Source organism: Aplidium turbinatum, chromosome 3, assembly GCF_918807975.1.
Source record: "Aplidium turbinatum chromosome 3, kaAplTurb1.1, whole genome shotgun sequence".
Taxonomy (NCBI): domain Eukaryota; kingdom Metazoa; phylum Chordata; class Ascidiacea; order Aplousobranchia; family Polyclinidae; genus Aplidium; species Aplidium turbinatum.
The window spans coordinates 7,672,858-7,685,480 of record NC_137474.1 but is presented as its reverse complement, the minus strand read 5'-3'; positions in this window follow the sequence as shown (position 1 = coordinate 7,685,480).

Genomic DNA, 12,623 nt, shown 5'->3' with positions numbered 1-12,623 from the left:
TATAGGTCGAAGTTCAGCCTTTTTGCAAAACTTTTATCAGAAATATTACCCTGTTTTTGCCTGGTTCAAATACCAACAAAGTGGAGAAATGTTGGATTTTGGAAGCTGGCGACCAAACATGGCCTACCGGCGCGGTAGTTTCGGAAGTTTTCGGTAGTTGTCGGAAGTTTTCGGTAGTTTTTCATTGAACGACTTCTCAGCGGCGATGGCCGCCTGTTGGAGCTTAAAGGTTTGCTACAAGTGAAGCTGCGTTTATCGATCGTTCTTATTTTGCAAGTAGTCTACTGTACCTCCGTTCATTCTTATTCACGTTGCTTTTGGCCTATCTAAAATACGTTATGTTGCCATCATGCTATTTTTTCTGGATACCTTCAAACTAGCTTAAGACATCAGATTAGGCAGCCATGGCCGAGTGGTTATAGTCATACGTAACGTAGACAACCGGAAACAGACATTGCTGTCGGCTGCAGCGTGGGTCAGGTGTACGGTATGTCGGAAGGCGTACACCGATGCATAGCGCTCAAGTCCGCTTTCCCGCAATGCAGGATAAAGATAAACAAACAAACAAACAATTATGCTTGAGTAGCAAAATTTTTCAAACTTCACTTTTTAGAAAATTCGGGTCGCTTCAAAAAAAGATTGGAAACAACAGGCCTAGAGTGTTAGGGCTAGGGATTGTCATTTCAATGGAGTGGGTTCGATTCCCACCCCTGCCATTAACCTACTCTTCTTTAATTACCAGACAAAATTTAAAGCAAGAATCAACTCTCTGGCTTTACTAGAAGGCTTACAATGCTGCAATCAGCTGATTCATAGAGAACTTAGTCTTATCCCAGACAACCACTTTATCTGGTCCAGATCTTTACGAGATAGGGTACGGATCTGACCAGATCTTCACCAGATAAAGTAGCTGTCTGGAGTTAAAGTGTCTAGTAGTCAAAATACCCTATCTGCTGCAGTGACCCACAGATTGTAAATACGCAAACGGAACACACGATAAATTTTCAAGTGTTGAAAATCACAAAATTTTGCAATGTGCACTCAAAAAAATTAATTGGTTGATTCATGTTCAAACCTGAACTGTCGATTGTGGATTCGAGCTTGAAATTTGTTTGCAAATTAATCTAAAAGGGCCTGCTCCAGCATAATATGAATCGGATTTCACCTGATGGCCAGTGAGACTGCAGGAGTACAGATGGTGCTTCATGCTTTGCGGCTTGAGTGTGAGAAACTTATAGTGTAAATATTTTTATTTCATCGCTCAAGCCTATCCACGTCATCACTCACCTTGATGGCGACATGACTAGCTGTGATTCTAAGGTATAAGCTGTAATACTTTCAAAATCAGGTAGACGCAATAAAGGCTTTTCTGCACTCCCAGTGTCGTACAGTATGCTAGTTGATTCACAAAGGTATGCAATTTAGCAACACGAGTGCCAAACTGGCCCAACTACTAAGTATAACAACCTGTTTTAGTTCTACATTTTTCTTACGTAATACTCTTGTGTACAGGCTACAAACGTCAGATTTGATTGCTGCTCGTGCGCCGTTCCAATCAAACCAGCGCTTGGTAGTAGGCTACTCTTCACCATAGTTTCATTCTGCTGTGACGGGTTTATCTTCTTTTGTGGGCTCTAGTGCTGGTAGATCTAAGATTGATTCCAGGGCGTGTCAAACCGAAGACTTTGCACACGGTACCTATTGTGTTCTTTATTGCACAACGCAATGAGAATAAGTCGAATAATAATGTGATAACATCGTAAACCTGATATAAAATTAAAAATGAGCCCTGTCGCTAAAAGACCTTAGCTGTTGTAGAGCGACAAGAAATATAACCATACCATATTATCATTATTACTCGTCACTGCACATGCCTAGGGAATTCTTCCGAAAAACAAATATTACCACAGCGAACCCGCAGCATTAGGCTGAAATAGATCGTTTTATCTGCGTAGTACACTTATGGAATAAGTTACAATTATGCTGTTAAAAGCGAAACTTAATCTAATATATTTAGATTTGCCAATCTGCAGAAGAAAAGCTATTTAATTATTAAAAAAGCTTTTAAATTTCAAAAAAGCTATTAAATTATTAGCGGACGCTGTTAATTAAACTGCACCTACTATCTGACCATTAATGCATCATATGCAATTGCATTTTTATAACTCTTCTAAACGTTCCCATTATCCGGAAGCAGATCAAAATTTGGCATATATTTAAGACATTATCTTATGCTAGCTATTACTCTGGACAACATTTTACAACTTATTTTTTATTCCTTGCTCGTTTCAAGTTTACTTAGACTAATGTGGCCATGCTGAATTCAAATCTGGCCTTAGATTTTTTCTATCACATCACGTTTTTGAGATATGATATATGCGCACCGACAACCCGTAATTGTCATTTTGGCTGTGCAGAACAAAACATTACAGGTAATTAACACAGTAATTGCTAATGAAAGCAATTGCTAATAACAGCATTATCATACTACACAGTTTAACACAATTCAGGATGCTTAAGCCAGACAAAAATAACATTGTATCCCCTCAAAAGTGCTTTAGCCTATGCACTTGCTCTTTCGTGCATGTACAGTGTAGCGGACGCTGCTTTTCAGCATACACGCTCATACGTAGCCATCAGTGGGATGGCGACATTCCTGGGCGAAGTCGGGGACTTAGAGAGCGTTACGTGCGAAGTCGGCAAGGAATGATAGGACACGAGGTCGACTTTGCTGCTGTATATCCACTGACTTAAATCCAACCGAGTAGTGCTTGCTCACAAGTATATTTGTTTATGACTTTAATCTTCGACTAATCTTCGATCCAGTAACACAAAAAGCGAGAAAAGAAAACACCCGAATGGTTAGCGTTCCACCACCGAAAACTGGACATAAAGTATTGTCGCTTCTACATTGTTAACAGTCTTGGGTCAGAAATCATAGCTGCTGCACCAAAAATCATAGCATACAGACTCTGAACATAATGCTAAACTGATACAAACGTTATACTAGCGGCAGCAGAAGTAGAAGCAGTAGCGACAATAAAACTGATACGTTGATATCTGACATCTAGAATACTGACATACTGATATCCTGATTCTGATATACTGATTTTGATATCTTGATTTTTTTTATACTGATTTTAAATCATGATTTAAGCTTCTTTAAGAAAGCTTCTAGGTTGGAATAGCGAGTTTTACATACGATCATAGACATAGCCGTACGAGCCAGGGGGGCAGGGGGGGCAGCCGCCCCCCCTGTTGTTTCAAAACGTCGCGAATTCGGGCAAAATTTTGCAATTATTCGGGCAAAAATTGCTATATAAAAAGCTACAAAATTGCATGAATTAAGAAAAACTATAAATTAATATCTTTTACCTATCAAACTAAGTACAGCCTCTTATTTGCACAAGAAATGTGCGGCAAAATTTTCATTTGGCACACCCGTATTGATGTATTGTATTGCATGGTGATCAACCTGTAGTACGAAATGCATTTAACCAACTGCATCATGCCAATTTGGGCAGCCACCAAAGTATGTCTCTAATACTTTTGTGAAACTGCCCAAATCAAAACGCAAAGTTTGCTATATAGCTAATTTTATTAATTTTCACAAATGCATCGTGTTGATTTGGGCAGCTGAAAACATGAAATTATTTGATGAAACTGATTAGTCTATTTATGCAAAGTTCTGCCCAAATTACCGTGAGGCAGTTTCCCCAAAATGAACAAATTCATTAATTTTTCCCATTTACATAACTGTATCATTTAGATTTGGGCAACAAAAAATATGAAATTATGTGATCATAGTCTATTTATAAAACTGCCCAAATTGGCATGATGCAGTTGCCTCGCATCAAAATTTACAAAGTCTTTAATTTTTTCATAATATCTATAAATGCATCATCTTGCTTCTCGGCAACTACAGAAAATATATGTATTTATATAAATCTGGTGAATACTTTTATAAAACAATTCTGGTGGAGAGGTTACAGTACTTTTTCAACCATAAACAGACATAGCTAAGCAACACCACAACATTTAACAAAAAAATGTTATACCTGTTAAAAGTAATGTTAAGGTGTTGCTTAGCTTTGTTTGGTTACTTTTATGAAAGGGTCTGCTGCTATTCGGCGAGTTCCCTATTCGGCAATAGCCTTTTTCGGCGATTTTTTGAAAATCCAACGACACCTTCTGCAAATCCGACGATTGAATATTATTCAATATTTAAACGTTGAATCAATGTCAATATGAACCGTTAGACTAATTGGGTTCTTTAAATCCTACGTCACCGTCTGTATGCAACCTTAGAATATATTAGTTATTTTTGTCATCAAATTATCTAGCCTAGCCTAACTATATTTTTAGAAGCAGTGCTGCCAGACCTTTTTATTTTTTGTACTAATATTCGTATCATCAAAACTACTTTAATTAATTGAACAAAGTTTATTTGAAGTAGTATGTTTGTGTTTTATTGCATTTAATTATAATTTCTCTATTGTTATGTACTTTTTTCTGAATCCGCATGGTCACCCTGAGCCGGTTTTCTACAATGTTTATTTTTCTGAGTCTTTTATGACATCTCAACTAAATATTTAAGTGGGGTTGTTTTATATTTGTTGTGTGTAAAACAATATTTATTACTCCTACCTACCATGCCAAAGTGCAGAAGCATCGAGCAATGCACAAGCAAGGTATCTTCAAAGATGAATTCAGTTGTTCTATCTTGATTCCTTTGGTAAGAAATTCTAGCTAGCTGGTGATCGGTGGCGTAGCCAAGGGGTGTGGGTTGGGGTTGCACCCCCCTCCTTTTGGCAAGCGTGTGACGTCACGATATTGAGAATGATGCTTTCAGTCTATGCTTCTAAAACAAAATACAAAATTTGCCTTATTTTAAATGAAACATGCAAAGAGCGAGTTTTGCCATTACCAATCATTCAAATATCTCAGCCAGGAATTAGCAACAAGAAAACATAGAGACTTGTAGCTTTATTTCCGAAAAATGCCGAAGAAAACATGATCTTATCCTTTTGCTATGCCACCGGACAGCAACATTTTACAGGAATATTCATACCCACATTTTTGTTGAAAATACTCTCAGAATGCACCAAATTCAAAGTAATTTTTCAAAATTTTATGGGGGTGGCCCCCCAGACCCCCCACTGCTGAGTGTCGCCATAAGCAAAACACGCCGTCAACCCCCTTTCAAAATTCCTGGCTACGCCACTGCTGGTGGTCTTATTATGCTAGTTTTTCACTGTTATTATACACCGCATACATTATATTTGGGCAATTTCTATAAAGCGTGCACATTTGGGCAAATTTACGTTCTGCCCCCCCAAAATCGTTTGGTCTCGTACGGCTATGATCATAGAACGCAACACGACTGCAAATCCACATAACGATAAACCATGGTAGGAATTTGGCATAGCGCCTTACCAAAGGTTGATTACTGAATTGAATTCCCAAGACGTGCAAATCAGTTTGCGGTATGTGCTCAAAGGCCAGAACTTTCTGGAACAATTCTAATGACGTGGGCGTGACGTCAGAGACAGAGCTCTATGGCGCTACATAAAGTGTCAGTTTGACGCTGGAGAAGCCAGCAGTAGTCCCCCATCATGTTTGGGTTAAATCGATCCCTAGACCGCGATTCCATCACAGAGATTTTTTTGGTGAAATCTTTCACCGTGCTGGTCGCTGACATCACCTAGGTTTGGTGGGAAAAGTCTAAGCGTGAATTAAAAAAATGCAATTTAAGCGAAATTTTGCGGCCTATTTCGCGGTATGAATCCAGAAAATTGTCCACTAGTTCCGAGTAATTTTCTGTCCTGTATTTTCTGAGAAAATGTTGTACAATCTGTACAAATTCATTCCAGGATTCCAATTCAACTGAATTAAGCTTGGATAGAAATACTGAGTCACGGATCAAATCGCGTATTTGGGGCCCAACAAATATCCCAGCTCTCAGTTTAGCGTCACTTAGTATAGCACCAAATTTTCTTTTATGTGTAGGAATACATCTTCACTGAAATCCATTGCCTTCACAACTGGTTTGATCAGGCCGAGTTTAATATAGAGTGGTGGTAAATACACTTTGCTGGGGTCAATTAGGAGTTGGCACTTAACAATACATCTTGCAACAATGTCGTCAGCTCTCATTTGCCATTCGGTTGCGTTAGGCCTATATTTTATATTAGTTTGCATCGTTTCGACTGTCCCACAAACAAAGAAAACACATATGCTTGGTGAAAACCCATATTATGCTTTGTTGGTTAATCGATACAGCCTACAATCCACACCGCAAGTAAGCTGAATAACCCCTCCCTATATAGCCATGACCAAGAACACTCAAGTATGCATTAATTGTCAAAAGGTATAACATTACATTTACAAAATAATGTCAATATTAACTGTAGGCCTATACATAATATGCATTGTTGACCAACAATTTGCTAGGAAAAAAATTGCACAATACCTTGTACTGTAGTAAGTTAGCCTACCTAATACAGTGCCAATCAATGCAAAATCTAAATTTTGTGAATTTTCGTATCTTGAAATCCTGACGTCATAGACCAATTCTGATTGCAGATTTGGAATCAGCATCCCAAAGTTAGTCTAGGTCAGTAATTCTCAACCTCTTTGTCTTGGTGGACCCCTTTTGGTGCCTTCGAAGCGGTCGCGGACCCCTAAAAATTTCTATTTGAAATTTTGGTATATCTCGTCTTATCGAATCACATGTACATAAGTTTCGAAGCAATATTTGCTGAACTCACAACGCACTCAACGATTGATGACATTGACGAAATTATGTTATCAGCTATATGTTGGCACACAGGACCAAACATCAGTAGCCTAATTTATAATATGCTAATTTAAGGTTTTTCTATAAATTTTATCAAAAGTTTGCGACCGTTACAAAGAACTTCTCCTTTTTTTCATTTGTAATCAATATTAATTCGTTATAATCACAGTCATTGCAAAACTGTGAGCGGTAATAGACTGCTGACTAACATTTGTATTTCCAAGTTAACCATTGATCAGCAACCTGCTGTCTCAAAAGAATTAAGTTGAACACAGCCAACATAGCATTATTAAAAGGTTTAAGTCATATGATATTTTTTTAGTTAAAAAACCAAACCTTTGTGCAATGTTCTTTGCAATCTCAAACGACGCAGTAGTGCGTTGCGACTTACAGTTTGAGAATCACTGTAGGCTAATACATAAACAAAGCACAAACAATTTTTAAATTTCGTAATTCATCAATCATGCTGAAAACTCGGAAACTTTCATGGACCTCCTGAAATCGCTTCACGGACCCCTTGGTGTCCGCGGCCCCCGATTTAGAACCACTGGTGTAGGTCATATGTTTTCATTTGAGGAATATATTTGAAGTTGCCCAGTGTTATTAACAAAGGAGCGTTATTAAAAAAAAAGAATGAGGAATATCCTTTCTAAGAAAGTCCTGTGCAGGTAATTTGGCAGATTCTTATTGGTTCAAAGGCCGCGCTCTGTAAATACGTTTAGACGTTTTTTATGCATTGAATGTGGTTCAGGCTTTCATGTTGAAAGAAAGAGGCCGCGTTTTTACGTGCTATCTCTAGTTTACTTTATAAAGCAAACAAAAATGATGATTTTACAATCTTGCAATATATTTTATGTAGATAAAAGCTGGTAAGGATAAGTGTCAATTGTATTTCTCTTAAAGTAAAATTAGAAAACATTTGAAGCATTATTTTTCCATTGAAAAGCCACTGCATGATAACTTATCCCACGCTTCCTCAACCTATCCAGAAAAAATCTCAAACATTGAAACGAGTAGCTGTCTAGCCTTAGAAAACTATTTTAAGGAGGAAATTAAGCAATCATGTCATATCTAAAATAACAGTAGCCTACCCGTTTCGTTTCGTCCAAACACACATTTTGCATCTATCGTGTCTGAGCAATGATTTGATAAGAAACGCCTCTTTTCCGTCAAGCAGATTTCATTTTAAAGTTTTATTCCTGTTTCTACTACCGGATAAGATTCTTCAATTACTTTCCTGTAGGCCTCTCATAGAGAACGCTACAATATGCAATCAGCATCCAACCATTTTTCATACAGTAAGCCTATTAAGTTGTATTAGAACCAACGGTATAATAAGCATACGCTCATACTTTTATCACTTCTTAAAGTCAGGAGTGGATTCGGGGAGTTAAGTTAAAAGGAGAGATTTCAATCAAATATTAAAATTGATATGCTTCCGTTAAATTTTTGAATTACAGTAATAATCCGAAAACCGCAACTGAACAATAGACTTCATCTCACTTTAAAACGTAGGCTACATTTCACGGCCGCTACACTCTACCCAACCAAGAAAAGTGAATAAAGTTTTGATTCAATTTTATTTTTATTTCTAATTTTCAATAACGTTTCAGATAACAGTAACACAAACCCAAACAAAATAGGAATACTGCTGAGGACTGGATAATTAGCACAACACACACACACACACACACACACACACACACACACACACACACACACACACACACACACACACACACACACACACACTTTGCAACAGTCTAATTCGAGATTTCTCAACCTTCGAGTCATGGCCCATTGGTAAGCCATCACAGCAAGCTTTAATTGAGCCACAAAATGGATGAAGTATGTGTCGAAACACAGCAGCACTTAATTATTTATTGGTTGAATAGGATAGAACTTAATTACTGATATAATGAAACTTTTTTTAATTGTTTTAGTTGAAAAGACATTGTTTTTCAAATTTCAAACACTGAAAGGGACGCTAAAACGCCAAACGAAAACATAATTGCAATTACGTAGAATATGAATTTGCATAAATTTTTGATACTCGAGGAAAAAGTCAATTGGTCAATATTAAAGTTCTGTAACAAGATTATCTTTAATGTACGAAATAAATTCACATGTATCTGACGTAGTTTTTGTTTTGCATGAAAGATATGTAGAACTAAAGAAATTTTGCGTAATAATAAAAAGGGCTGATTTAAAGATTGAAAGTACAAGAAAAAAGGTTGAAATCCACTGCTCTAAGTCATACATAAGCGTTGCGCAGATCATCCCACCTCATTCTCAAGACGTTTCACAGTTTTTGTCTGCAAAACATGGAAACGTTTCGGAAGTCAACGATTCGTGTTTCGCTTTTGCTTGGATTGTTTGCTTGTTTGCATCTTGCACAAGGTAACAGAAAGTTAAGAAGTGTTTGAAACGCTCTGTAGTTCTTTTGATGGCACTCTACCACGACCTTCTAGTGGGCCGTGACTTTACAGTGTATAAAGTGCAAATGTTTGTTTATCTTTTTTGTCATATTAAATTTCACTATATGCAACAATATATGGTAACTATATGGCAACAAGAATGATTTTTAGTATAGCAGAATCGAGTGCATTGTCCGGTGGTTAGAGCGTTTGACCTCCGTTTGGAAAGAATCCAAGAGCACGCGGCTGTGTCTTAAATTGACGTGACTACATAATTATGGACACAGACGCTTTTTAATCCAATCAACTTCACGCTTTTAACTGCAGAAAATCATAAAATGGCTTAATTACAAATTTTTCATTTAAGCTGCACTGCAGCTATTGACCTTTTTAACACTTCTTTAACTAAAACGTATTGTGATCTTTACACAGTTACCTAGCACAGTAGCACAGTCACGGAACATTTTATGCATTAAAATAGTCTTGCGGAACACCAAACGAAATTTTATGATGATGCAATAAAATAAACAACACAACAACAATTCATTTCCTTTTAGTTTTTGTCAATGTGATATCTGGGCTTGTTTGGATGTTTACAAAGTTGATATTAGGCCAAAATTTGCAGAAGACAAACGCAAAGCTCTTATGATTTTGATTTTGGACTGGTATTCCATAGAACACTAGTCAAACAAATGAATTTCTTGCGGAACACCAGTACTCCGCAAAAAAAAAAACTGTTGAAAATTACTGGCCTAGCAAACACATTTACGCGTTCAAAAGACAACTTTCTGCCAACAGTTTGCTCATTGCTGAAGTGTTTATGATTAAGCATACATCAACGTAATTATGAAAGCTAAAAAGTATTTAAGAATCAGCACCAAGCTAAATGTACAGCCTATCAGCATTTGTTTTTCTTCCAGTGAATATTTAGTTTCAAAAGATTGAAATGTTTTAAACTTTGGTGGCATTTGTATTTCCCAGTGAGCTACATATCTTTTTGTTTCAGGTAAAACTGACTTTTTATACCCGGACGCCACCACTCAGACAGTGCGGTCTCCAGGCTATCCAACCAACTATGCCAACGATCTGGATTACACTTGGAAGCTTCAGAGTAATACTGGAACAAAAGTTTTAATCATTATCACTGAGCTGGACACAGAAGAATGCTGTGACTACGTCGAAGTAACGACTTGTTTTTGATATACAATCAATAAAAAAATAACTTAAATTTTTGCGTTAAAAAATATAAGAACTTAAAGCTTTCTCTTCTTGCTCTATCAAGACAATTTAAAGTAACAAATTCCTCATTACGTTTAATCAATGTTCTCACTACTTCATTTTGACTGCGTAACTTAACTGCTGTACGTATTCCATATTATCAAATCTTTTAACAAAGCATGCTAACATAGTTTCTCTTTTTAAATACACGTTCCGCTTGTCGAATAGATTCAAGAAAACGGGGTTACCGTTGCAAAGTTTCAAGGTTCAAGTCAAGTTGGTATCCCTTTTATATCGTCGACATCTGTCGTTACTTTGAAACTCAAAAGCGATCATTCCCAGTCAGCAAAAGGATTTGTAGCCACCTACAAACAAGGTATGAAGTTATATTTTATTCACATGCCAGATAACTTAAATTTAATTAGAAATGGACAAAACTCCCACTGACTGCATTAGATTTCAAATAAATTTATACGGTTGATAATACACATAAATGTTAAACCATGGCCACCTGGAGATGCGGCCTGATTTGTCACATTTTGCAGATTTTGATTACAGCTACTGCTAGTGTTTGACTGACATTTTCTGAGATTGTTTTACTTTTTGCCGTCTCCAAATGATATAAAAACTTTTTGTTGCCTTGGGGAAGCAGTAGCAAATGAGAAAAAGTAAGTTGAAAACCGCTGAATCAGATTGTTATTGAAAAATTAACAGTCTGCCTAAAATCTTCGAAATCAAATTGTCTTTGTTTTTCAACATCTGAGGATGTTAAAACCTATTGTGTCATCTGGGGAAAAGAATAAAGAAAGCGTAAAAATATAATTTTTAGAAAAATTTATTTAAACATTCGCCAAAAGTTAGCAAAACCTAGAAATTTCTGCAAAATGTGACAAATCAGGCCGTATCTTTAACTGGCCATGGTTAAACATATAGGCTAAAAACAACAGTTGATTTATCCAGTATATACAAGAGTGAAATACATCACGTCATTAACAAAAGCGTTTGCTTGCAAATATTATCCTACAAAAAGGAAAGTTAACAAGAGATGGATATTTACGTAGTTTCAGACTTAGTTGTGTTTATACCATGCAAATTTTTAATCCGATTGCAATTAAGACTAAATTGTTCTGAAATTTTCGAATTACAGTTTTTTCAAACGTAATTAATTAGGCTACACGTTTCAATTTCAAAAATTAAAACTTTCAGTATTTATGTTCATCAATGATTTTTTACTGTTGGATTTTATCCAATACAGTAGATTTGCATTTGATATAGATTAAGTTACGATGTAGAAGTTCATTTTGAACCCCAACTGGCAGTTCAATAAACATACTTTATAATTCAGCATTTCTTAACCTGGAGTAAATTTACCCCTGGGGGTAAATTTCTTCGTTTTAGGAGATAAATGAGCTATCAATCAAAATATCCACATCAGTTGACGGGGCAGAAAAATTGTGCCAGCTGTAGGTATTGGTAGCCTACTTTCTTAGTTCAGGTTAACTGGTAATTCGAAGCTAGCTTAGTAGCCTATTGAGTCTTTATCGTCTAGTACCGTTGACGTTATGCTTCGCTAATTGATAGTGATACATTGAACAACTCCTTGCCAAAGAGCAAGGGTAGCCGTCGCATTGAATATAACTGATGTAAATTGATACTTTCGTTTTTTAATAAATGAGCACCATTTTGTATATTGGGGATAAACCTGATATTCATCTTTGTTAAAAGGGTAAAACAGACAAAAAAGGTTAAGAACCACTGGTCTATATCATGAGTGGAATTAACAAAATGTAACCGTAATTTGGAGGGAATTTTTTAAAGTTACAAATACATTACAAAACAATGAAAAGTCTAAATCACAATGACATGAAAACGTGTAATTAAATTCATTCGATTGCAATACAATTGTAATTGATCTAACTCTGTAGTAAACTAGAGTAAATATTTACTGTAAAAAAAGCATTTTATTTTCATTTTTATTACCACATAAATATAAAACAACATCGAGAAGGCTTTGAATTTGTTTAGTTTTTAGATGAGAAATAGCTGGGCTTGTTAGATATATCCAAATTTGACGAACACTGCTAACATATGCTTTTACTTTACAGCAACTTTCTTGGCAGTAACTTAATCGAAACATATGCTTGAAAAGAGTGATAGTCAATATCTGTTGCGTAATTCCTGACTACTAA